At 40.2% G+C, this 27,155-nt stretch overlaps 1 protein-coding gene across 1 annotated transcript in view; it reads right to left on the reverse strand.

Moving 5' to 3' along the window:
- stom (stomatin) overlaps nt 1-27,155 on the reverse strand; it is an 84,590-nt gene that overhangs the window by 14,708 nt on the left and 42,727 nt on the right. Inside the window, exons 3-4 of the mRNA XM_077497631.1 lie at nt 26,677-26,935; nt 23,195-23,288 (exon numbers count right to left, since the gene is read on the reverse strand). The gene's annotated coding sequence lies outside the window, so the exon portion shown is untranslated. The remainder of the gene's footprint in view (nt 1-23,194; nt 23,289-26,676; nt 26,936-27,155) is intronic.

The following is a 27,155-nucleotide window of genomic DNA, read 5'->3' on the forward strand; positions in this document are numbered from 1 at the left end:
AGTGCTAGCAAGGCTGCTGGCAAATATTGGACTGGATTACCAGCACAGATTAAGTGGATCAATAAAATGGAACGGATTGGACTATACACAATAAGGGCCTTGTATTTTACACTTTGAAGGATATCCATAGCAAGATTGCAGAAAAAAACATGGACTGGATTTATTTGTAATACGGATACTCAATATAATTTAGTGGACAGCTAGGGCGGAGGTAGGGCTAGAGGAAGCACACAGATCAGTGAATAAGTTATGTTGTGGATGCTTTATATTTAATTCTGTTACTTTTGACTTTTGTTTGGTTGAAAAATAAATGTAAAACAAAATACAATGACATCATTTAATTGTGTGTTGAATTTAGTGCCATCTTGTGGTAAACTAATAGAATGCAATGGGGTCCTCAGTATATTTTAGGCCAGGGGAATTTTAGCCCCTGTAAAATAGGCCTATGACACCAATGGTTCCATCCACCACCAGGGAAAAAAAAAAAAAAATCCATTCTGTGATTTTCCCGGCAGACTGATGAAGCCTGTGTATTTATGAGCGGTTCAGAACTCCATCCCATCTAATCCTCTTTAATTATGATGAGGGGGAAAATGTGAGATTGTTGGATTAATTGCCACACACCCACAAAGCCCTCAACTGGGATCGATTTATTGGACTGATTCTTAATGAGTGAATCATAAGATAAGGTTAAACTATTTGCAGCCACATTATCCAACATTTTTTGCTAATCCTAATGAGTACTTTGTCTTCCTCTTTTATCACTATGTGTATGTACTGTATCTATCTAGTCTTCATGGTCATCTGTGCATTGCTATCTCTTTCTTGAAGTCTGATTGGAACTGCGGGGGACAGTAAAATTCAGGAAATTACTGTACGTCTGTTGGCCACTAGAGGTCATAGTGGAGGTGCCACAAGCAATCAAAAAAAGTTTGATGAAACAACTCATGATAGTACTTTGTAAAGAAAAGTCAATACAGCGATATGAGATTAGAAATGAAATGGCACAAGAATACTGCCAAGATCTCCCAAAATGTTGGCATGATTGCATGAAAAATCCCTCTCTCACTGTCGGAAAACTTCATTCGGAGTTTCAAGGTCCTTACCCCATTCCAGCAGATCCCATTTGTCAACCATTCATCTTTGTGACCTGACCTGTGGAAATGCCACAGTGTTACGCAATTGTGCAGAGTGCAAGCGTGTTACGAGAAAAGACTGCAACTGAGCCAAAACGCACACGAGAACAATCAGAAAATGTTTGTGATAGGTGGATAGGAAACATTGTAGAAAAATAAACTTTTGTTTCACATGGATGACACATTACCGCTTCCTTTTCTCACTGGCTGTTGGATGAAAGCATTTATTGTTTCAAAAATTCCACGTTACTTTTTTTAGTCTTAGGACATCGTATTGTTTCACAAATGTTTTGGGTGGTGACTCATCCTGGCTTGAGGACTGGGAGACACATACAAAAAAAAAAAAAAAAAAAAAAAAAAAAAAAAAAAAAAGACCAACTGTGGCTAAAAACAACTTGACTCGTACTAACAAAAGAATGTGGAGGCTGCACTGCTTGCTAGAAAGGCAGTGAAAATGACCATCAAAGTGCCCTTGAGCAAGGCATCGAAACCCTCCAGTTGCTATAGCGCAACTCGTACATTTACAGCCCGACTCATTCTCCCTTATTGAATATGACAAAAATGTTGCCCTAATTTCAAATCAGTTTAGGTTTAGGGGTTTGTGCTTATTATTTTATTTATTTTATTATTTATTATTATTATTTTGTGCTTATTATCTTAATTAAATATGCACAAATAAAAGAAAAACTTTTTAAAGTAGTCTTCTATTACTCACATCACACTCTTCAACTTAAAAGTATAACGGGAAAACTTGGCAGGCTCCAGAACATAAATATTGAGAATGCTTCAGTTACATGGAATAAGTAATATACACGTGCCACATCCACCTTAAAAATGATTCATACACTCATACTTTATGAATTTTATTCCTATGGAATTCAGAATGGGTCCGAAGGGGTTCACTATTCCTTTTTTAATGATTTCCATCAATTAATTAATATTCAGTGGAGCTACAGTAAATAACTGCTTTTGTTTTATGTGATATATTACTAAATTTAAAATTATTATTGTAAAACAGCATATATAATTTATGAAGATTAGACCCAACCATGTAAACGTTTTATTATAGGGTACAATTATTTTCTATTAATATTTAAAGCCAGTCCATGTTGTAAAACAACAACTTGGTAACACAAATGTTTACAATGACTTTTTCTGCTGACTCGTGAAGAGAAAACAGACTTATTGTCATTCTGTGGTGGTTTCTGAATTATTATTCCTAAAACAGGTTGCCCCTCACCATTTTAAATCTTCTTTATGATAATATAGAAGTGTATCATATTGCCAACAGTCACATCTTGAAGGATTTATCAACTTTGGATGAGGGAGCAAGTAGGGTCAATTACAAAATCACACTTGAGTTTTGATGGGTGTACAATTCCACAGAATCAAGTGCAACATTGTGAGGGAATTATCTATTTGCATTATTATAGACAAAACCAGATTATCCCGGAGAAGTCTGCAACAACTACAAATAAGCCCCCGATGTCTTTCCATTCCACAAGTTGACAGCCAAGATGGAGGTCACAGAGGTCAGGGCGGAGAAAACGGTGCAAACTTGTAAATCCCGTCAATCTGTTTTCAAATTACGGCGGCGGCGGCATGCGAGGTGTATTATGGTAATGCAATAGCTGAGGCAGGCCTCGGTGGGTCTGCAGGTACGGCGCTCGCTCGCCACGTTTGGCATTCTGCTCCAGTTCTCCCACTGAAATGAGTTCTCCCTCTAAACTTACAGAGGATGCAGCGCCCACACAGCTGTTCTCCCCTGAGCTGGCGTACATAAAACATAAAAGGTAAGCCTATATGAAAAATGCACAGAGCGCCGGAATATAATGTGCTTGATACCCCGACTGCTGTCGGGCAGGAGGGAGATAAAGAGAAAGGCCTGCCCTGGATAGATTTTTTTTTTTTTTTTTTTTTTTTTGCAGAATTCGTTTGACTACGGGCTTGGATGGCTGCCTGTGCAAACATTTACTCATCGCGCTCAATCCGTGGATCACATTATAAAGATTGATTGTTCACTTGCCTCTCACCCTCTCACTGTTTCATCGGCCAATATGAAATTAAATGGGATTCTTCAAAGTGGGGGAGCAGACTCGTTATGCAGGGAATGATGCGACTTTGTCTCTGAAGCGGATGCGAACAAGCGGATCGTGCGTGGAGAAAATGCCTCCATTGTTCTTGCGCATTTGAGATGAAGCGAAATCGTGAATACAAGGCAGCCAAAACAAATCCAAATGATTGTCACGGTTGAAAGAGTGGCACACTGCAGCGCGTCCTCATGTAAATTCGTCGAGCACCCGCCTGAACCGGCAAGGCAATTAGTTTGTGACACGCAGGTGTCTCGCTACCTGCTCACAAAAGCTAAATTAGACACTTTTTTATTTTTTGCACTCTCCCAAACAGCTCAGTGGGTTTTACTGCACCCCACAGTGGTGCTAAACCATGGCTCATCATTTCAGCTGTGGCAATTGGCAGATATTTTCTCACTTGTTTTTAGGGGACCCCTGGGTCCAAGTCTAACGAAAAAAAAAACAAAAAAAAAACCAAACAAACATTGGAATAGGAGCATGAAACTACAACCCATAACATAACAATCTGATACTTTCGGTAGTTTCTGCTCGGGCCAGCAGAACCAGCGGTTAACTTGAAACTTAGTAACTTACAAAGTAACTTAGTTACTTTACTGATTACTTTCTTTAAAAAGTAATGGTTATTTTGCAGACTACTTTCTATAAAAACTAATTTAGTTACTTTGCTGATAATTGCTACAAAAGTAACAGTTATTTTGCTGATTATGTTCTTTAAAAACTTTTTGACAAATAATTACTAATTATTTAATAATTATTAATTGACTTATAATTATTTAGATTTTTTTTCAGGGTTCCGCTTAACAAATTTGCTACTTGTTTTAAAGAAAAAAAATAATATCAAAGACTGTATTTATTTAAAAATGAATTAATGTATCAATTAATGAATTAATGTATCAATTAATGAATTTACAAAAACATTTTTTCTAGACTTCACTTAACAAAAACATAACCAAAACAACCTGCCCGTGGTAAACTGCAACTACGTATAGTGGTGTGGATTAAAAAAAATTGTTTGTTTTACGATAATACTGCAACAGATAGTACATAATCTTTAAATTCAATGTGACTTGCAACTTTTCCAAACAAGTGCACTCTCCAAATGAAATAAAAACCTACAACATGTCATTTTGTGCAACAAGTGGAAATGTGCTCTATGTGCTTTAATCAATAAAAAAACAGGTTAAAAAAAAAAAAAAAAGGCAGAGAATTGGCAAGCTGCCGGGCTGGAAGAAAAGAGCCAAGACCGGCTGTGTTGACCTTGAAGACTCGGGGTCAACACAAAAGATGCTTTCTTCTTGGCGAGAAGCTTTCGAGAAAAAAAAAAAAAAAAAGAAAAAAAAGAAAACTGCTCCTGGTGAGGCCGAGAGCAAGAGAAGCTTAGCCCCGCCCTCGCCTCTGCTGCCGCATCACATCCTCCATCCATTCCATTTCCCTTTCTGCGTCTTCCTCCCATCGTCATTTTCCTCACCCTCGCCCCCTCACATCGTTAGCATTTAGATAGTTGAGAGCAGAGGAGCTTGGGTAATAGGCTTTTCCCTCCCCGCCGTCCCTCCTCGCTCAAATCAGCTGAAGTAAGAGGGATTAAATCAAAAGAACAACAATGATGATGAGAGCGAGTGCGAATGAAAGGAAAGGAGCAATGGTGGGGGGGTGGCTGGTGCATAACGCTTGATCGGGCTGTGAGCTCATTAACCCGGGCCTTGACTGAATTGATGTTAGAGGTGATTGGAGATTATCACATTTAGGAGATACTTCTCTCTCCTCCTCGCCTAGACGCTCCCGTTCTCCCCCCTACTCCCTCCGTGGGTTTTCTTTCTCTCAATTTCATCCAGGTCAGCTGTCCCTCCCCGCTTGGATCCCTCGGGTGCAAGGAGAGGGGGGGTTGGGGGGGGTCCAGGCGGATAGCATCAACGCCGGCTCCCGTGTTCGCTTGATCTCCTAATTCTGCTTCATTTAAACTTCATCAACTCTTCCACTGGACCGGAAGCGCAGAAGAATGAGAACAGCTTGGCTGGAAACAGCTTTTTCTCCCCCCGCTCCTCTTTTGTTGTGTGTGATCTGACGCGATACCCGAAAGCAGCTGGAGTTACGGGCCCCGTCCATCACACGCACGTACGCGCATGCACACACTCGCAGCACAGCCCAACGAAAGTGAAGTTTCGAGTCATGGTTTTATGAAAGCAAGTAAGATTGCTGTTTTCCAAAAGTTGCTTGAGAGTAACTTTCTTGAAAGTGTTCAATGAATGTAACAAGCAAGCATGCTCTATTTTGATTAACTGTTTTAGGATATTAATTCAACATTTCTATTAGAGTGGAACTGCTCTTCATCATAATGAGAGTAAGTTTCTGTGATGAGCAATCTGCAAATGACATCCTCAACAATAAAACTGGCATCTATTGTGTACTACATCAGCTCGAGGAATGATAAAGTTTGGCAGTGGGGTGACAGAAACATTATTTTGATAGTTCCTTTTGGTTTTTGCTTGCTTATTTTATTATTTAAAAAAATATATTGTTAAAAAAAATCATCTTGTTTAATGGGAATTCTGTTATTGTTAAAATAAATCACAATTAAAATTTGTTATATTACAACTATAGCAACGCAAAAGTGCTGGTTTGAAGTAAGATCATTTAAGTCTATTGGAATGGCGGATGTTTTCCATTAGACTTTACACTTATCTGATTGACTGGATGTCTAATTTGCCCAATCGATCAATGATGCCATTGATTGGCTCTGCAAAATAAGACATTAAATGTTAAATTTATTACTTTTTTTTCGTCAGTATTTTTTGGAGTTTTTTTTCAGGGTTTATTTATTCATTTTTCTCTATGCATCTATTAAATAGCTATATTGGTCCATCTTTTGATTGGTTATAGTTTTTTTTTTTTTTTTCTAACTCATTGATCACTATCTTGTGATCGGCCAAAGTAAATAAATAAATAAATAAATGAATAAATCCTGATTTAAAGCCTATTTGCCATAGATTTCGATGGGTGCATCCTGTCACACCAGGATAAAAAAAAAAAAAAAGTGAACAGCACATGATTAATTTGAATGTGTTAAAATGTGATACGTTTGGCTTCCACATTCAGCTAACAAGACAACGTAATTAATTACGTCCATTTCAGGTAACTGGCGGTATGGAGGTGTGTGTGACTTCTTTTTAAATCTTAAATAATTTGACTTATGTATTTACTATATTTATTAATTTTATACAGTATGAGTAATCACGCAGCTAGTAAGTTTGATTTAACACGCACTTGGCTTTATGATGAATGCGGAAGCAAAACTTATGTTTTAAAGGGATAACTTTAAAAACTAATTTTTGCACTTACTGTCAACTGAATATGACATCACCTGTGCTAAGAAAGTAGGTAACAACCAATCATGGCTCACCTGTTTTCTGGGTTTGGTCAGCAAACTGAGCCCTGATTGGTCATTACCTAATTCCTCAGCACAAGTGATGTCATCTTCAGTCGACAGCAAGTACAAAAAAAAAAGAAAAAAGTTTTTACAGGTGTTAAATGTACGTGAAAATTAATGAAGTTATCAAATTAATTCTGGACAAAATATTTACTTTTTCAGGCTGAAAATTGCTCAATGAGTCAAGTATCCATTTTACGTAATAAGTTTGACATTTTAACATGATATTGTATCATGTTAAAACAGAAATATTATGTTTCATAATGACTTATTGTTGTAAAAGTTAAAACGTGAAACTCATGGCAAAAACATGTTGAGATCTAATTTATTATGTTATTAAGTGAGGTTGTAGTTTTTTTCTGGTGTGGCAGCAATATGCTGAGCTACATTGCTGTTATTATTTACGTTTTTAAGTGGGCATTGAGTCCGGAATAAACATTTCAGTGATGTTTATTCATAAATCGATTTATTCAACAAATTTGAGTAAACATCAGAAATGATTTAGAATTTGCCTTTTAGAGAAAATTAGCCACTAAGTATCAATTACATCCACAGATTGCACATCAACTCGCCCATAAGCACAGCCGCACACACACTAAACAGAAAGATCACTAATCCCGTATGCCTTGGACACCGCGCATATATTTCCCTCCTCCCTTCACTGAGAAAATTTAGCATGCCCCCTCGGCCGAGGCAGAAAATGAGATTACTGTATTTAAATGACTATGGTAATAGAGAGCATGCTGCCGGGCCCCTGTCGGATAAAGGATTTCTCCTGTGCTCATTGTTAGCAGTTTTGCAAAGTACTATCGTCCTGCTCCTGCTCACAATGGGGATGTCATTTAAAAGACATTTCTCTTTCTTTCTTTTCCTCCCCCCACTTTAGTTCCTCGTCAGCCCCATGTACCAGTCCCCAGGAGGCCCGAGCCGCCGCGCGTGTGCGTGTCAACCCCGCGGAGCCACCAGTGCAGACATAAGGCGAATATTCTTCATTCAAAGCCGCTGCAGAATGATTGGACACGGTCAGTCTGTTTTGGGAGCCATAATCTAATCTATGATTTTAATGAAGTGTACTCTCCAAGGATGAACGCACCATGTGTCCACTGGAGAATGCGGAGGCAGGTGGCCAGGAAGGGGGGGGGGTTGGTTGCTACAATCCATCCATCCATCCATCCATCCATCCATAGTATCTATAATTGACTATCATTGGTAAATCATATTGCTGTAAAATACAACTCTGCTCTACAGCTTTGAAGTTTGCAAAAGAACACCTGGATAATTCATCAACGCTACTGGCAAACCTTTCCATGGATAGCAGAAACAAAAGTCTAGCTGTTTGGAATGTTATGTTTTGAGAAAAAAAAAAAAAAAAACAGGCACAACACACCATCATCAAAAAGTCATCCAAATGTGAAGTTAAGTGGGGTTGGTATCAAGGTTTGGGGCTGCTTTGCTACCTCCGGGCCCGGACGTATGTGATGATTGACAAAAAAAAAAAAAAAAAAGAATTCCCAAGTCTATCAAGACATTTTGGAAGAGAATTTAATAATTTCTGTCCGACAACTGGAGATCAACAGAGTTCTGACCTCAGCTCGATTGAGATGATGTCATCTGATTTCAAGAGAGCGATTCACACCAAGAATTTTGCTGAACTGAAAGAATTGTCCAAAATTCTTCTTGAGAGAAGTCAGCTAAAATAAACAAATTTATGCAAATTGAAACTAATCTTGTCCTGTGCCATAGGGTGGCTGGTATAGTTAATTGCAGGTTGATTGCGTAATGTTGACACTAGGGCCGTCAAAATTAAATCACTAACTCTGGAGAGTAATTTAAATCCATCCATCCATCCATCCATCCATCCATCCATCACTGGAATCACTGGTGGGAAGATGAATAAACATGGACTATTGATCTTTCTGATTTACTTGCTCGATGCTTGTTAGTAGAACTGTCAATATTAATCAATTAATCGACAAGTAATTGACTATCAAATTGATCGACAACTATTTTAATGTCCAAATCCTCTGATTTCATCAGTATCAACAGTAATTGTTAACTGATTTCTGTAGTCCTTGATGAAAGAAGCCTGATTATCTTCTGTTTAATCAAAATGAGATTGTACAAATTATCTCTTTTTACTTTGGAAAACAATGACCGAACCGGTAACACAGTACAACAACAAACCCCCCTTTTTAATCACTATACAATATAATCATTTAACAGCACTAGTTGATAAATATCAGGTCTGTATCATGGCCGTGATTCACCACACTAAGTACAACAGGCTAATTATGAAAATAATTGTCGACATTAAGACCCATAAGTGCTTCACCATGAACTGAGTACAGTCAAGAAAGAAAACAAGAACACTTTTTTTTTTAAACGTGAAAAATGCACCGGAGGATGACGGGATGCCGACTGCGAGCTCTGATGATGCCGTTCCTTCCATCTACATCACAGCGTACTTCATCATCGCTGTATTTTTCCCTCCCGGTCCCCACCCAGTCCCACTCTTGCCTCTGGAGCCCCCTGCCGCAAGCCTGATCTATTGGTTTTCAGCAGCGCGCGGAGCTATAAATCACGGGAATGGGGACCATCGATGATTAGGTTACGGGTGCGGGGAGCGAGGGAGGAAAGAAAAGAGGCGACGTAATGGAGGAGGGGTGAAGGTGGGCTCGGCAACCTGGTGCACAGCAGACAGGTTACTGATGGTGTTTGTTTCTCTCAGGCATGTACCTGCACGGGGGCCACATCCTCCTGGGTGTTACATAAAAAGGAGCGATGGCTCTGCTGGGGTCCGACTAGGATACATAAAGCGAGCAGGAATTACCCAGCTGCTGAGATATACAGTACTGTATATATGAATGCGACATTGCTTATTCTGGCCCATAATATCAGTGTTACCCCTGAGAGGAAGAAAAGGAGGGAGCAGCGGAGGGGAGGAAATATTGATTCATGTTGTGACATATTGTACTGCAATTAAAACTTCATTTGTTTAAAACGTAGACGTTAGCCTCATTTAAGCTTTGGCGGAAGTTTTTTTTTCTTTTTTTCTTTTTACTCAAACTGCATTCATTTCCTACATAAACTCAGTCATATGATACTGCTTGTTTTGGAAATTATGCTCCCTGTCAATTATTGATACCCCCCTTCAAATGTGATTACACACTCATGGAGCGGGATGTCTATTTGTTTGGAACTTGACCTTAATGCCTCATTGGCAGAGATTTGCCAGTGGAGACCCCAGCGGCATGACACTTTCCCTCAGGTAACAAATCTCCCACAATGCACCCAGCTGCCAAACCTTCAGCCGAGAAGTCGAATAACACAAACATGAGCGGGGATGATAATGAACAAGCTTCATGTGCGCGACTGAGAGCGGGATACGCCGCAAGCGCAACCCCCTCTCCAGACACGCGCACGCAACTCATATTGTACAATTGTGTTTTACTTGTTCGCCCATTTAATGGCTGCTCTGTGTTACTGTATGTTTCATCAGCATCAGCGTGGCAGGTGGGAGGGATCCTGCCTTTGGAGGAGCGGAGAGGGGCTTTGTTTGCTTTAGTTTACATGCTCGCTCGTTGTTTGTTGCGTGTTGGCGTGCCAGCGCGCTGCTGTCAGCCTCCGTATCAGCGAGTCTGACAGCTCGGCGGCCATGTTTTGAAGGGAGAGGAGGAATTAAAAGATAAGAGATTAGGGCCGCAGCTATCAAATATTTTGGTATTTGGACAGCCTACTGGAAATTCTAGCGAATAACGGGTATTTGGATTAAAAATAAAGAAAATGTAGATATTTGCTTGAGTTAGAGAACATTATAAATACAGAAGACAAAAACACATTTGCACTTATTTTCAGATAACCAACTCTTTTTTTTAAACTTAAATTTAAACTGTGCTCTCACTAAACTAAGTAGCACCGGAGCGTTGCTAGCTAGCACTGCTAGCTAGCACTTCCAGATAGCACTTCCAGCTAGCACTTCGAGCCGCTAAACATTGGCAACCATACAATACGACGTCATAAAGTCTTTTTTTAGCACCCTTAATTGGTGATTAAATGTAAATTCAGGACAAAGTTGTGTTGTTGACGTCGGTAGCAAGAGTTTGTGACGGCAACATAAACGCCCCAAACACTGAAAGTCAAGTCAAGTTCGCCGTTAAGCCGTGACGCGCTGCCGGGAACAATTTCAAAATAAAAGTGTCTCAAGGCATTGATGTGCATATCTTATTTGGTAACATTTATTTTGAAGTTGGCCTTCTTACCGTATTGGCAGCGTGAACAAAAGTTTCCGCCGGTGCCTTGACAACTACTTCCTGACAGTGTACACCAGAGGAGTCCAAACTACGGCCCGGTTGACGTTAGCTAGTAATAAATTACTTTTACATACTGTAGCGCTTTTGTAAATATGCAAAGATTAAAATTAACTACTTACACAAGCGATGAAAATATATATTTTTTTACAAACAAAAATGGTTTCCGCCACTTTATGCTCCTCTGTGACAAGATCCAAATTGTGAAGATAACACATGTATGGTTTATGAGTTACTAATTTAAAAATGGTCAGCTTTCGACTAATTCTGAATGCATGGGATCCTGTTCAGGGTCTCTGGCCACCCCAAAATCTTGTAAAAATCAGAAACTATTTGCTTTATAGAAAGTTATGTGTGTACGTCATGTAGACATAAATAAGTGGGGATAAAAAAAAAAATGTAAAGCATTTTTTTGAACAGAGGGACTTGAATTACTCATTTCAGCTCTGTAAGAGTGCAGAAAAGAAGAAAGCAAGCAGGTGGTTGAACCTCACCTGCTGACCAGATTGCTCCTGCGTTGAGGTTGAGGCTACATGAGGCATCTTTGGCGCTAATGTGGGTGATTGTCTTGATTTTCTGGGGTGCAGGCGGCGAGGAGGGAGGCCGGGGATTACAGGGATGATCCTGCCATTCAAACTAGCTCAAAACAGAGCCTGCTCTTCCCTCCCCAAACCCTGCTAATTCCCTTTTGATGAGGCGTGCTAAATAAATCCTATTTCCACGCCTTTATTCCCAACCGACTCCTGGAGCGGAGATCAGGGGACGCGGATTTTACAGGCTTCTGCCGCCATTTGGGACCCACAATGGAGACGGTGGGTATGGCGGGCCGCTCCGTCCGCTCGGCCTCATTACGCTCCCACAAACCCCCGCATGCCAACTCCAGCAGAGTGACACATTTACACATGCGCTTTCTCACAGATGTGCCATCATGGCTTTGTGCGATTGCTGGGACAAATGCAGGACAACATGTCATGTACTTCAAATTTGTTGCCGCGGATACTCCAGGTGTGTGCGCGCTGCACGTCTCCCAACTGTCCCGTCGGCCTTTCCGCTCTCACATGCTGAGCCCCTGCGCTCGCCTATGACGCTAACAAGCTCCTCCGTCTCTTTTGCGCCGTCTACAGCAGGGCCCTGTTATTAATGGGGACCAGCTGGGAGTGGTGCAGGTACATGCGCAGCCAGACAAAGGCCCATATATAATCATAAAGTCATAACAAACGACCTGATGTAAATGAGGATGGGAGCGTTGGTATAGAAAGAATAAGGTCGTGGCTCTGGAGGTGAAGTGGGAAAAAGAGGATGATCATGTGACATCAAAATGGCTTGCGCCCACTTAACCGCCTGGCGAAGAAGTGCCGATCGGACCTTTGACCTCCCTCTGGACTGGGTCAAGACTCGTGAGTGCCTCCTCGACATCTCATTTCTCTGCCGATGGGGCAGTTAGGCTGAGAAAAATGCTGCTTGTGTACGTGTCCGAGCAAACAAAAGACAGATTTGCGATGATGGCTTGGCCTCTTTGACATATGGCGACGCTATATTGCAGTCTTCACAACCTGACAGCTTGCATACTCAAAGGAATAAAAAAAAAATATTCTTTGAGATTTTTTTTTTGTAAGATGAAATGATAATTATGACGTTAAACTATGGAGAATCCCAGCCCGCTCATCTGCAGCGTGTCTGCATTGGTGAGGCTTATCAAGACACATGCTTCCAATTAGCCGGGCTTCTTCATGTAAATGCTTCATAAATTATCTTCCCTACCTCGGGATTAGGAGCGTTAGCGTCACCACAGTCGGCAAAGGTTGTGCAGGGAAATTAAAAGGACAGTGGTAGTGGGGCGCACGGTTTTGGGGGGGTTAAAGACTGAGTCGGGAGGAAGGTGACCGGGCATAATGCACCGAATGGGTGCACCGAGCAAAATGATAATGAAACACTGCATCAGATTGTGCTCTATTTGGGCAATTCCTAAGGTGTCATGTCACAGAAAAGTTAAGGAACTTTCCAGGGGTGGGTTAGCATGTGTTACTTGCTCAAGGTTGACATAAGCCATAAGTGATTTAAAATTATTTCAACAATGCAAAATTTACTACTGATTAAGTATATGATATTGATAAAATAATCAATGCTACAAGCGTAATTAATAGTGGTGAGTAGTAGTACCGATGCCATGTTCCGGTATCGGGCCACTAACAGCCTTATCTCAAGGTGTCGGGTACTCACGATGGTGGCCGATACCACTATTGGTTGAATGACGATACAAGGTACAACCACTGGATTATTTTTTAAATTTCATTGTGTTTATTTATATATTTATTTATTTATTTAAATTAAATATAAATAAATATATATTATACAAATGGAGAAAAGATAATAGATAATTGACATTAATTTAATGCAATTTTAGAGGACGCATGCTCATGCTATACTGTGACATATCGGTCTTTCTTTAAAATGATTGGTCATTAGCTTCGTAGAATTTTTATGGCTCAAAAGTGGTATTGAACTAACCCTAATAATTAGCATTGTCCATGTCAATGTAGAATACTAATACTGCTTATCCTGTAGTGGAGAATGACCTGTAAACTATTTTATCACAAAATGGAAACAAAGATAAAAGGTTTTGAACCATTTTTAAAATATTTTGAAAGTACAAATCCTCTGATTTCACCCCGTCAACTGTGAATAATTTCTTTTGTACTCATGAAAGCAGAAAAATTGTGTTTTAAGCAAGACAAGACATTCATGTAAGCTTGGACTTCGGAAACCTGATCAACATCTTTGCAGATTTTCTGACATGTTTTGAATTAAACACCATCTCAGTCATTACCAATATTTAACATGTGAAAAGCCTCAGTATAGTTTCTATAAATACTGCATAATAAAAATAAGTGAACATGAGGGTGTGAAATGCAAGTTAATAATATGTCCAATTAATTCATTCTAAACTTTCATATTCAAACACATGCCTTCATAAAATTAAATAAACGTCATCAAAATAAATAATAATTAACATATTAAAATCAGTATAGTAACACACCATGTGTATAGGAATTACATACAAAGCAAACTGCTCTTTATATTGTGTATCGTATTCAGTCATTCACTGCCATTTAACTCCACTGCAAACGACAACTAAAATACAATTTTCTATATAGCTCTTGCATCAGGACCCAATAATTTAATAAAAGTGTACACAATATTTTCCATGTGAGCATATTTATCCTTGGAAGAAAAAAAAAAAACAGCACTGAGGGAGAGGCTTGTTATAGGACATCTTGCCAAATAAATACACTTTTAATGAAACAACTAGTTGTGAATGACAACAATAATGTTATTTATGGGGCAATATAAATGCCAGCTATCAATGGTTGCAATTGTGTATCTAATTGGTGAGGCTATTCAGGCTAAAAGAAACTTCTCTAATTATATCTACAATTAAATCTGTGATTTATAACTACTGTGTCACATCATACTAGTATTCCAGAATGTTTTTAAAGTTCATTAATTGGTCTGAAATGTATTTGTTTACGACACAATTTGTATCTTTGTTGAACATACAGGGACAAGCAGAACAATTAAATGCTATTCCATGGCTCAATAAAGGTTGAAAAATGAATTACTGTTGTGTAAAAATCAGTCCTTCCCCTAAATGGCATAAAATATCCGGAATACTGTGTGTGAGACTTTGCTAAATATCCATCATTCGAAAGGAAAAAAAAAAAAAAAAAGCTTTTGGTATTATGAGCTAGGCTGCTCCGTTTCAGCAAAGGTGTAGAGCAGTTTGAGGGGCTTTTGAATCCTGCTGGGAACGTAAAGCGTCTGTAAACACCAGGCACAAAGAACCCTGTAAGGCACTAAAGCTCCGGCCGCGGCGGCCATACAATGGCCTGTCAGCGCGAATTGGCCCAGAGCTGTGGGAGAGAGCCTGTTTAAGAAGACGCAGGGTGGGAGTTAAGCCGAGCCAGAGCCCGGCATGACAGACACTTGTCCATATAACGGCGCTTGGTGAATCTCAAAAACACTCTGTTTTCCTGTCGCTCAACGAGGCACTCGGCAATGCCAGCTGTCAGCCGTACGCGTGATCTAAACGCAATCTCGATTTCTTTTCCCTGTGATGCGCGTCGACCATCTCGGAGGGGCACGCGCACACATGCTCACGCCCGCTCACTTTTGCATACAGCCTCATGCAGACAGTCAATAAACAGAATGGGGTGCGAGATTAGGCCTAAGCCCGCCTCCTTTTCATGTGGCAGAGCAGCCGCTGCCCCGAGATCTGGCACCAGATGGCGCTGTGCCGGCTGCTGCCAGGAGATAATCGGGACAGATCGGGCAGCATTACTACCCATTATCTTGTAATTATTCTTGTGTGGAGCGCTGATCCTGCCGTTTGTGTAAGTGGATGGCACAGGGAGCCCGTCGCCCCCGGCAGCACCGAAATCCTCCCCGCTTCCCTCAAGCCTCTCTTGGGGACGCGGGCAGAGATCAGCGAGGGGAAAGAAGATAGGGAAGGGGAGGGAGCCTTTTGTGAGACGCAGCACCTGACATTCAGGAAATCATCCTAGCGATTGGGGATGGAACCTCTGAAATCCGGCTGACCTTTGACCTTTGCACCAATGTCACACAATGTGCCATGAGTGAGAAGAGCATCATTTGCCTCTGATGGCTCTATAAAAGTGTGATGAGGAAACAGTACAACTCTCCGCGGCTCCATTTTGCACGGAGCAGTCGTTGTAACATCCACCCCCCCACCCCTCCAACTCATCCGCACTCCCCACTTCTACCACCCCTAAGGATGGCGCTGACTGCACAGAGGCATATGGCTTACCATGTGCTGGGTCCCACGTGCACACTCTAAAGCGCGACTCTACCCGGAACATCTTCGCTTAATTATCGGTATTTTGTTCTGCATCCCCCTGTTTTGCATATCAATATCTGTCAGCTCAGTATGTAATATGAGGCTGTGAAGGCTTACGCTACATTAAAATACCTCGGCGAAACGCAGGCAAGAATATACATGGACTCCCGTGGGGTGCCTGGTCCGAGATTACGTGCATGCTTTCAGCGCCTTTTTAACCAGGTGTACACGTGAGCATATACAGCGTGTGTGTGATGACCTCACGTCAGAATGTGGCCATGAATTACGAACTGCGCAATCAATGCGCCACACCTTGCGATGACGGACTTTCAACTGGCGTGTATAAAATATTGTTGATCAATCTTCAGCAACAGCGAGAACGTGTACATGCAAATGAGAATAGCTAAATGCCACCGAGGGGCGGGAGAGGAAAGCAATCATTTCAGATGACAAATTCCATAGGAAGAATGCCATTGGAATGAGAAGGGTGAGGGGAGGGGGAGCTTGATATACAGCAAAGATGGGGTTCTTAATGCTGGTGATCCAAGAGAAGTAAAGACAGAAGGCCTAATTACAGTGAGCACACCAGGGAAAGATTGCAGATTGATGCCGCGTTCCAGAAAAGTAGGAAATGGGAAATTTCCAGCTTCTGTTTCAGAAAAGAGCAATGGAATTTGTTCACTTAAAGTCCTAGTTTATTGAAAAATGGATGTTACACACTGCTCATTGCTATTGAAATTATTTGGACTGATCTATTCCCGATGAGGTCACTACATTCATCAGAACAGCCGATTTACAGACAAATCAATGTAAACAATAAACGTCACATGATTTATCAATCACCTTGTCTGTGTGCTGTTTGAAAGCCGCCATATTTTCAAGTGACGATGTAACTTCACAGAGCATTTACGTCAAGAGAACATGCCCAGAACAAGGTTATAGTCAAAGAAAGCTGATGACAAAAGTAAAATTGGAAAAAAAAAACAAAACATTTTCATTAATGAAATCAAATGAAAATCATTTTTTTTTAAAAAGAAAAATATGTAACTACTTTTTAAGTTTATAAAACTATAATTACAGCGAAAATGTCCTTCATTTTTGTTTCTTGATATCACATAAAAGCTTTCAGGGTTCATTCCAAATGTATTTATTTTGGTAATACTGTATGGACATACAGAAGACAAACACTCCATAATATTAAAAAACTAAAACTAATAAGAACAAAACTTAAACAAAGCAATTTCAAGAAAATATAAACTCACAAAAACTATTAAATGTTCTGTTAAAAAAATAATTTAAACTAAGTAAATGTATGAAATAAAAACAATAACAAAAAAAATCCCAAACTATTATTTCACTGGTCTAGACAGTACACAGCTTGACAACATTCCAATTCACCGTTCACATGACAAAAACTTACTTCTGATTCGTTTGGCAAAAGGAATATTCTACCATTTGTGAAATTTAATTGGTCTTCAGGTCTTTTCATTACGTTTGGACTTCCAACTTGATTGTAATCGGAATACAGGGCTCCGTGTAAACCAGACTATTAATTATTATTATTCACACCCGCTGCAAATGTTAAACTTCAAGATTATATGAAGTACAATAGACCCTTTAAAGTCAAACGTCCCTGAAGTCTTTCAGTTCAAAATGTGCTTTTTATAACCCACATTTTGTCACACAAGACACACGTAACTCAGAGGATGTAAAGCGTGTCTACAGAGATTCGTTCAATTTCCTTTATCCATTATAAAATCATTTTAAAATAAAAACAAAATGAGGTCAACCGGCACCCAGTAGACAATTTTGTTTGACATCATAGGTTCCATATATACAGTATTGATCTGCATTGCTTACACCAAATATCCCTATTTAACGGGGGTGTCAAACATACGGCCTGTGGGCCAGAACCAGCACCTCATTGGGTGCAATCTGGCCTGTGAGGACATACAGTAAACCAAGCTGCAAAGTTTCACGAAGATGAACAGCTGTTGCTAATTTTGTCCACTTAAATAACATTTTGAAATTTGGCTGCAAACATTTTGCATTCCTTTTTTTTTTTTTTAAATAAATTTCAGATTACTCTGCAGTAAGATAATAATAAACACAATATTTTCAGAATGTAACCATTTGGCACTCCTGTTCCAAAACCAAAGTCCTGAAAGCTTTTCGACTAGAACGCTTTGAGGTTGGACGTTCAAAGTGCCAAAAGGGATATTTCCAAACTCCCATTTCTTTGAATGCAGCATAAAATGACTGATCTCCATCTTGATGTCTACCAGCCTGTTAACCGTGTGCATGCTTGGTGAAAACAAAGCGTTCAGCGTGTGCATTCTGTGTGTGGCATCAACGTCCGCACCCAGAGCGACATGATTAAGATGTAAGAGAGCCCGCTGCTCAGAAACAACCTTTTTTTTTTCATTCTGCCGAGCCCGGCCGGGGTCAGGTCAACTGATCTGGGGGCCACTTGGGCAAATCCTAAACACAAACACGACAGAAGAAAGACCAGAAAATCTGGAGGAGGCTGGCGGCCAAAAAGGCCTGATAGAACTCATCCATGGGAAGATGAACAGCCAGTGAGATCATGAAGCGAGAGCTGATTAACTGGCTTTTAGATCTCTGGGAAATATCCAAAGGATTGTGCCTGCAGCTCCACAAATCCTGACCCTTAACGCTGAATCTATCAACCCTGGGAGTCTGTGGGCAACAATAAGAAGTCTATAAGCTTGGCCAAGCTGCTCCATTGACGGTTCATTAGGCAACAATGAGCACAGATTATCGCCCGTGTTGCTGCGTTGGTGGCTTTCACGTTACGCTAAGAAAGAGCGCTTAGCTTACGTCGCCGTAGCTTTGAAGCACTTGCAAGAGGCTACCATTCAATCAGGTGGGTTTTTTTTTTGTCTTCTTACAATTACTGCTTTGCACGTCAACATCAAAGGGAACATTATCGAATCATTTTTAATCATCCTACGGCGAACAGAGGTTTGAACCTGTGGTGTACACATACTGAACAGGGCCCTCCCGTGAGAGGCTGTCCAGTATAAAAGATGCTGGATTGAAGCCTATGGCGGCCGCTCAGCCAGCATGCGTGCAGCTCATCTGTCCCTAAAGTCCCCACTAAGTAAATATATAATGAATGTTACACAATGGCTAACTTACTCTATTCCTTTTCTCCTCCATCAGATACTGGACTAAGTATCATTTCAATTGTAACATCAGTAATATGTCTTTTCAACAATGACATCGCAAGGAGAAATCAATATATTAATCAATAATAATAAAAGGAACATGAGCGGCGCCACAAGCGGTTTGAACATGTGTCACCAGCAAAATCAATGAGCATGTTGTGATTTTGTTCAGTGGAATCTGCAGGAAATCTGGCTCGGGATAAAACTTTCACTGCTTTTAGACGTTAAAATCCAACAAAAGCCGAACAAGTTGCAGTCTTTTTTTTTTATATTGGATTTGACAAAGATATAAAGCTCTGCACATCAAACCTGAAAAATATAGTACTTTTGACAGTTTTACCAACAATGTGCATAGCATGGAAAAGTAACCATCATCAAGACACGATGTTGGCCAGGCTGCTCCAACAGCATTGACAACATGGGCATTTTTAAAACATTATGTTGAGGTTAATCAGCTACATATTGCTCCTTTAAAATGCATTAAACACTCATTTATACATATTGTAATACTTAGAACATTTGAAATCTGAATTGAAATCCTGAGCACCAGTCACAAAAAAGCATCATGAAGAAGAAAAAACACACATAAGCCGCACTGGACGAAGTCACATTTTTGCGGGGGAAATGTATTTTGACAAAAAACGAGCCCAAGAAGTGTATGAGTTTGGGCTATATTAAAAACTTCCACTTCTAATTTGATATGGCGGATGCTGCATGCTAAGTTAGCGGGCTAGCCGTAGAAAAAGGTCCCTTTGTTTGTGGCCGTAAAAAATGAATGAATTTCCGGATTAAAAAATCATAATAAATCATTGAATACCGTCGCATGAACTCCATTTCAGAAGGCGGCGATAAGAGGCGTGCACTTTTGTTTCTCGTCCCACATTTTCGGAGAGTGCTTTATGACGCAAAGCCTCGAAAAATACACGGACTGAGAAAGACTGTTTGTACTGATCGATGGACGAAAAGCTGCTTTTGCCAGTGCTCATATTTTTGGAGGCTTCCTGTTATAAATGCATTCGCCGAAAATGTGGGCATGCGTCAACGATGGGACGAGACGAGGGACGTAAATGCGAACCTCTGGCTGTAATACAACAACATTATTTGCCAACCACCAAATGATAGTAGTAGAAGAAGAACAACAACAACAGCAACAATGAAGAGGAAGAAGTAGTTATGACATGTCATTCGTTTGCTGCTGCCTCTCACGGAAAATAAACAAAGGGACCATCTCATTAGCTAGCTTGCTAGCTTAGTATGTAGCATCCACAACAAGTAATTGCTATTTACAACAGGAAAAGGTACAACAAGATTCTACCTTTTACACAATTCATCCCGGCATTCTAGTTAAGATAAGCCATTTTAAACTAAAAAACAAACTTTTCTGTAGTCATAAGCGGATGTTTCAAATCGTTGGCTGCCATCGATACAAAAGTGAGCTCTAATTTTATTATTATATACAAGTCACACTTGAGTAAAAGTTGCAGGACCAGCCAAACTATATATAAAAAAAGTGTGACTTTTAGACTGAAAAATACGTTATCCTCAGATGTGAGAATTGAGCTTATTTTTTTTATTTTATTTTTTTATTTCCCTCTATTCCACTCTTTCACCTCATGCATGTGCATTGTCACCTGAGCACCTCAACACTTCCCATGAGTCTTTACATTCACTCCCCAGAGCAGCGTATCACCAACATCACAACAGGGTTGCGCCCCCAACAAGAAATGTTAAGTTATGACCTGTGAGTCAGTAATCAAAGTGAAAGGAGGAGCGAGCTGAATGGTAATTGCGTATCAATGGCCTCACAGCCTGTTGATCACTTATGTATAATTGAACACAATCTGTGCATGCATTATGAGTGAGCAAAGCTTGCAAAGAGGCAAAATGAGCGCAATTAATGTCACAGAAATTGTAGCACGCAGAATGAGGCTTTTTAAAAACTATATCGCTTTCTTTTAATCACCCCTTCTTCTCACTTATACCCCAACGTCAGCTCCCCACATTCTTTCTCTGGGAATCAACTTTATAAAGGAGTACGAGTGAGCGCGAGCGAGCACTCTGGAGGCAGTCAATACCTTATCAACTCCTGCCGAACGCTGACACCTTGACGTCCTTGACAGCAAATTATTACTTTTTCATGACGCAACCAGGTGCAATTACAGCAACATCTTTGCGCCGTATCCTGCTGCTCCTGCAACTGTCAAAAGACATTCCTGGTGGGATCGCGGAGGAGCTGAGACATCAGTCTCCCAATCCTTCCTAAGGTTCGTGCATATAGACACACTGACAGACGGAAAAGTCAGGTCGGTGTGTAGCAACGTGCGCGGCGGAGGGGGCAGATTGCGAAAGGAGAAAATGCAGGGGATTAGTTGTATTCTACTCAAATGACTTTTTAGGGCGGTTTTGTTTGTTGCTGTTGACTGACAGAGTGAACGCGTGCGTCACGGTTTTGTTGCTCAGTAGCTGGCGAACTAGCTGCTGCTACATCTGCAAACAAACGTGTTTGTAACGGCTTCACACACTTCTCACTGTGTGCCGTTCCAGACCCTGTAGGCCTGATTATAAAGTTTAACCACACTTTAGCACACAACAACACAGAAGGGAGGGGGGGTGGAACAGCAAGTAAAGCTCAATTAAGACTTCAGAGTGTCACTTTTTCCCCTTAGTGCTGCAGCAGAAGAGAACACAAAAGAGTGCACGAGCCTGTGATGGCGCACTTGTGAGTGGAAAGGATGCTGGCTGCTGGGGAAGAAACTTTGCCATCCTGGAGGTGGATGTTGCCTCATGTCTCTTTGTGTGTGTCCTTTGGTTGAGGTGAGGGGGAGATGTGAGGGTGCCGGTGGCGTTAGTGTGTGTTTGCGTATACGGGTGTGTGTGTGTGTGTCACTGAGAAGAAGGGCAGAGAAGGAAAAGAGAAGAAGCCATGAATGCACAACAGAGACACTTGAGTCTCAGCTTTCATTTGGCTTTTTCCTTCCTCACTTAGTCAATTTCTGAACTTTCCCATTAACACTCAGTGTGCCAAGAATCGATCTACATATACTTCAATTGGGATTTGAGTGCGTGTGGAAAAGTGATCAGCAAATCAAAAACAACTCAATAAGTCACATTTTTTAAATAGTTTGGCTGGTCCTGTGACTTATACTCAGGTGTGACTTGTAGAGCTTAAACTGGCACCCACAATCATCGTTCCCTCGGTTGCGTTAGCTGATGCTCGAACACAATTAGGGAATAGGGATTGCTAGTCCAAGCTCTGGTGTTGTTGTTCTCGGTTTTAATAATATAAATTTCTCCCAAAAATGTAACTTCTCCTGCAGAGTGACCTATGTATGTTTTTCTTCTTCTTCATGATGCATTGTGTGTCTGGTATGACTTATATTACATACAAAAAAAAAACAACAACAATATTTTTAGCCTGTGTTTATGGCTGACGTCATTTTCTTAGCTTTAGTTAGTTTCAGTCATGGATCACACATGAAAGTCATTTGAATCTTGAACTGCTGAACTAACTAGCGGTTTATCTGGCTTCCAATTGTTAATGGAAGGCGATAGCTAAATAACTAACTACATCAACAACAACAAAAATACCTATTTTACACTTGGTGGCATTCAAAATAATAATAATAAAAAACCCACAAACATACGACTAACGGTGCGTGCGTAATAACACCCCCGTGAGCTGTTGGTTTTTCTTGGCCCTCGGTGTGTTTTTCTTCCCTCCTGTCATCCCCCCCCCCCCAATCTCTGTTTAAGCACTACCTTCTCCCTTCTTACTCTCCGAGGCCTCACCCCCACTCGCCTCGGCCACCTCCACTCACTTTTTTTCCCTGTCTGCCAGACACAGATTTATTCTGCTTGTGATGCGTGTAGAGCACAGACGTGTGAGCGAGTGGACGACAGTGGTGCGTGTGTGTGTTTGTGTGGGGGCGGAGGCAGTGGCGAAGGAGCAGGTCAGTGTTGGGGAGGGAGGTGTGTATATGTGTGTACAATAAGAGATAAGATCATGGCTCCCCAGGGGCTTGTTTGGCCCTGTACCCGATCCATCAAACGCCCGCTCCAAGTGTCAAGGTCAACTCTAATGAGCATTTTCTGGAGTCTTATTCTGTGAGCTGAACACCTCCACTGTCGACACGCACACGCATTCAAACACACACACAGTGAGTACACTTTGGACGTACTGTAGCCTACCTGTTCAGCTGCTGCACGATGGATGTTTGTGACAGGAAAGCTAACATGCTCACATTCATCCCAACAGGTATGAACTGGAGCCTTCATGTTGAAGCTGGAGATGACAAGAAGTGGCAAAATCTGAACATGCACTTGTTCAATGATAGTTTTGTTTTGTTTTTTTCTCCATAGATGTGGATTACCTTTGTTATGGCTAAATATTCCCTTTAAAATTAGAACACAATTTTAAAGATGTTTTACAAAATATTTGGCAGTGAAATTTGAACATTAACCCTCATGTTATGTTGTGGGTCAAAAATGACCCACTTTCAAGTTTAAAGGCACGGTCTTCCGTTTTCACTCAGGAAAATCCACTATATAAAGAGGATTTATACCCATGAACTCCTTCTCAATCTACACCTCTGGGTTTCTGTTAATGTGTGGTGGTGATTTTTTCCTAACCCAAAGCCTGTATTTTGCCATTTTGTGTTTGTTTTGTCAACAACGGGACGTTTCTGTGGACAGACAGTTGTTTACCCTTCCAGCCAATCGAAGAGCTGGGGGTGGCGAGTGGGGGGGAATGTCGCAGACGGGGGGCCGGGCGAATTTGTCGGCTGCATGACAAGCTTTGTGCTATCAAACTTGGCACCAACTGACAATAAAAAAACATTTTGAGATCTTTGCAAGGAGAACTGAGCATATAACGGGTCAAAATGACCCAACAAACACATCAACAGTCTATAATTAATGGTTATTTTTGTGTTGGTTTTGGAATGTTAAACATTTTGGCTCAAATTGACCCATAGCGTAATAATGATTATTATTATTTTTTTTTTTTTTTTTACTATGAAACAACTCAGACAGACAAAATGGTTCACCTTCACATTATCAGTTAAATGTTTATCAAAACGCATTTGGAACATTCATAGCCTGGGTCAAATTGACCCATTTTATCATCAAACTACACAGTTTTGGGGTTTTTTTTGCTATAAAACTTGTCAATTAAAATAGTTCTTTGACATATTTTCAATTAAATGCTAAATGTTTATCGGAATGCTTTTGGAATAATAAATACAGGCCGGGTCAAATTGACCCATTTTAAAATTAGTTTTGTTTAGTTTTCGGAATTAAACTTCATAAACAGTCAATTAAAATACTACAGTTTGACATATTTGTATTGATAAAAAGAACGAGCTAATTAATGACCAGTGCTCTTTTGGTACACTCAACATATCCCGGGTCAATATGACCCATTCCAAAGTTAAAGAACTACACATAATGATAATGAATAATGAAACTTGTTAAAAAAAATGGTTCATTTGAAATATTTGCAATGAATAATGGTTAATAATGTTTATTAGGACATACTTTTTATCATTAAACATAACCTGGGTCAAATTGACCCGAGATCATTATTGATGTTCTTGAGAAACCAACCAAAGATGAGGGTAAAAGACACTAAAATTTGTTAAAATGGCTTACAGTAAAACTTCACACCAATAGCGGATCTTGTGCTAATTTTAGCTTCTGACACCTTAAAAAATACCCACACAAACCTTCTCCATTTGGGTGCCATTGGCCCAAAAAAAAAAAAAAAAAAAACCAGCGTCACTAACCTAGATGGGCTTTAAGTATCGCGAGTCCCTCATCATCCCCTCATCACCACTCGGCTCTGCCAAAAGTTGTTAAGGTTTGAAGGCTTGCAGAGTGTGGGTGTGCGCCGGGGCATGTGGAGCATACTAATGAAGCAATAAAAGTCACGGCGGGAGGGGTGCAGGTGGGGGCTCGGTGGAGGGGAGGCGGAGGATCCACTGACAGGCGGTGTGATAATTAAGATGTTGCGACCCCACATATTACCTGCATATTGGCCAAATTAGGACACAGGGAGTTTTAAGGCCAGAAAGCAACGCTGGGATCCCCGGGTGCGTATGTGGGTGTGTGTGGAAGGATGCCGTTCTCTTCCAATAAAGCAAATAAAGCATTTAAACTGAGAAAAAGGCTTGCTGATGAAATAGTGTCAAATGAATATATATTCCACAATTTCAATTTCAATTGTAATTTTTATTTTTTTTTGCTTTTGTTCATGAATATCTATAAATTTGCCTATTTCTGTTTCTGGCAGGATGTTTATTAAGAAAATTAACAATTCAATATTTTCACATAATTTAAAAAAAAAAGTTATTTTATCTAAAGTGATAGTAAGAAATAACGTATGGTTCTAAAAAAAAAAAAAAAAAAAAAAAAAAAAAGGAAATAAATATGAATGAAATTGAACGAGTCTCCACCTCTCCATACAGGGAGAAAAGGTCAAGGGTCAGCCTGCAGGTGGAAGGTATTTGAGTGAACTTTGAACCTCTGGCGCCGCTGGTGTCTACCAGCTTGTGTGCGTCTCCCTTTGGCAGCTGCAGGGGGAGCCGCCTCGGCCAAAGCGAACTCACTCATACTGTACGCCATCACTCAGGGAAAGTGGTCGGAGGGGGTCGTCGTGACAGGTTAACATTGAACTTTGACCTGTATCATGACATAAATTAATCTGTGTGGTAGTATGGATCTTAAAGCTAAGTGGCAATAAAAGCCTCCATAACCACTATGCTGTTTGGCAATAAATGACATGATGTTTAATATGTAGTTATTTTTCTTTCTTTTTTTTATTTTATTTTTTTTAACCAGTAGGCCATTTTTTTTTTTTAAACTTATTGAGTAAGTATACGTTTTTATTTTTGTAATATTGTATCGCTGCAAAATTCTAAACAATAATAATAAATAATATAATATTAAAGTTATGATAATAAAGAAAGTATAAAAATAATTCTGTATTTTTTTTTTTTTTTTTAATGAATGGCGACCCCAATGTAATCTTCACTTGCCTTACTGTCATTGTGCCATCGAATATCTGAAAACAAAAGGTCAACTAATGTCCGAAAACTGCGGCAAATCGTCACCAAACTTTTTATTGACGTCTCTACTTACATGCAAATCAACTTCTGAAAATAGAACGATTGCGCCAATATATCAAAATTTGACAAAATTGAATTCTTTTCCAATTAGGCATGCACTACAGAAGCCTATGTCACTTCATGAGGAAAACTGTTCATCTATAAAATACAAAATATTTGGGCTATCGTTTTTTTTAGAGGGTTATGTGGGCACAAAGAGGGTGTCCAGTCAACATATACAATATTTTGTTGATAAGTGATTGCAGTTTTCTGACATAATGTATCGGAGAAGTAAGCTTTTTTTTTTTTTTTTGACAGACTTATATGTTTTACTATTTCCTGAAATATGGAACAGATTGGCAAATCTATACTATATAGTGTATAAACATTTGCTAGTTCAAGAGCCAACTGTGTGAATATGTGCTCTCATTTAATGAGACTCAGATGTAGTTTTTGGAATTTAGAACTTGCTTTCGACAAACAAAGCATATTTTTTAATCAAACAGTGTTTTATCAAGTCAATCAAGCAATGCCAATAAAAAAGAATTGATGAAAATGAGTTCTTACAGTTATCTTGGGGTCTCCTTGACTTCATTCCTGGTGGACTCCTCAGTTGAGGCTCAAGTGGTCTAAGGCCAGCCAAAACGGGGTCAACCTGGGTTTGAAGGCGCTGGCATTCCTCACGAGGCCTGACCATGATGGATGCTTGCGGTTCTTCGTCCTCCGCGTGGCCACACCCTTCTCCGTTGGCTCCTCACTCACCTCCGGGCCTCTTGGCACCGACCCTGCGTCCCACCTTAGCCTGACCAGATGCGTTCGCTGAACTCTGTCAAGGATAATAAAACACTGGTTACAAAGGGTGCGCAAGGAATTGTGAAGTGGGCACTGATCCTGGAAGCATGAAGGAAAAAACACTTAAGTCGAAGCCAATTTTGTCATAATTAATTTATTATTATTTGTTTGGGTTGTTATTTTTAGCGCAGTGCACATGACAGTTGAAGCTGAACATGACAAATCAAAGTATCCAACGATCCACAAATCAAAAG

This window comes from Festucalex cinctus, chromosome 15 (genome assembly GCF_051991245.1).
Source record: "Festucalex cinctus isolate MCC-2025b chromosome 15, RoL_Fcin_1.0, whole genome shotgun sequence".
In the NCBI taxonomy this organism is placed as follows: domain Eukaryota; kingdom Metazoa; phylum Chordata; class Actinopteri; order Syngnathiformes; family Syngnathidae; genus Festucalex; species Festucalex cinctus.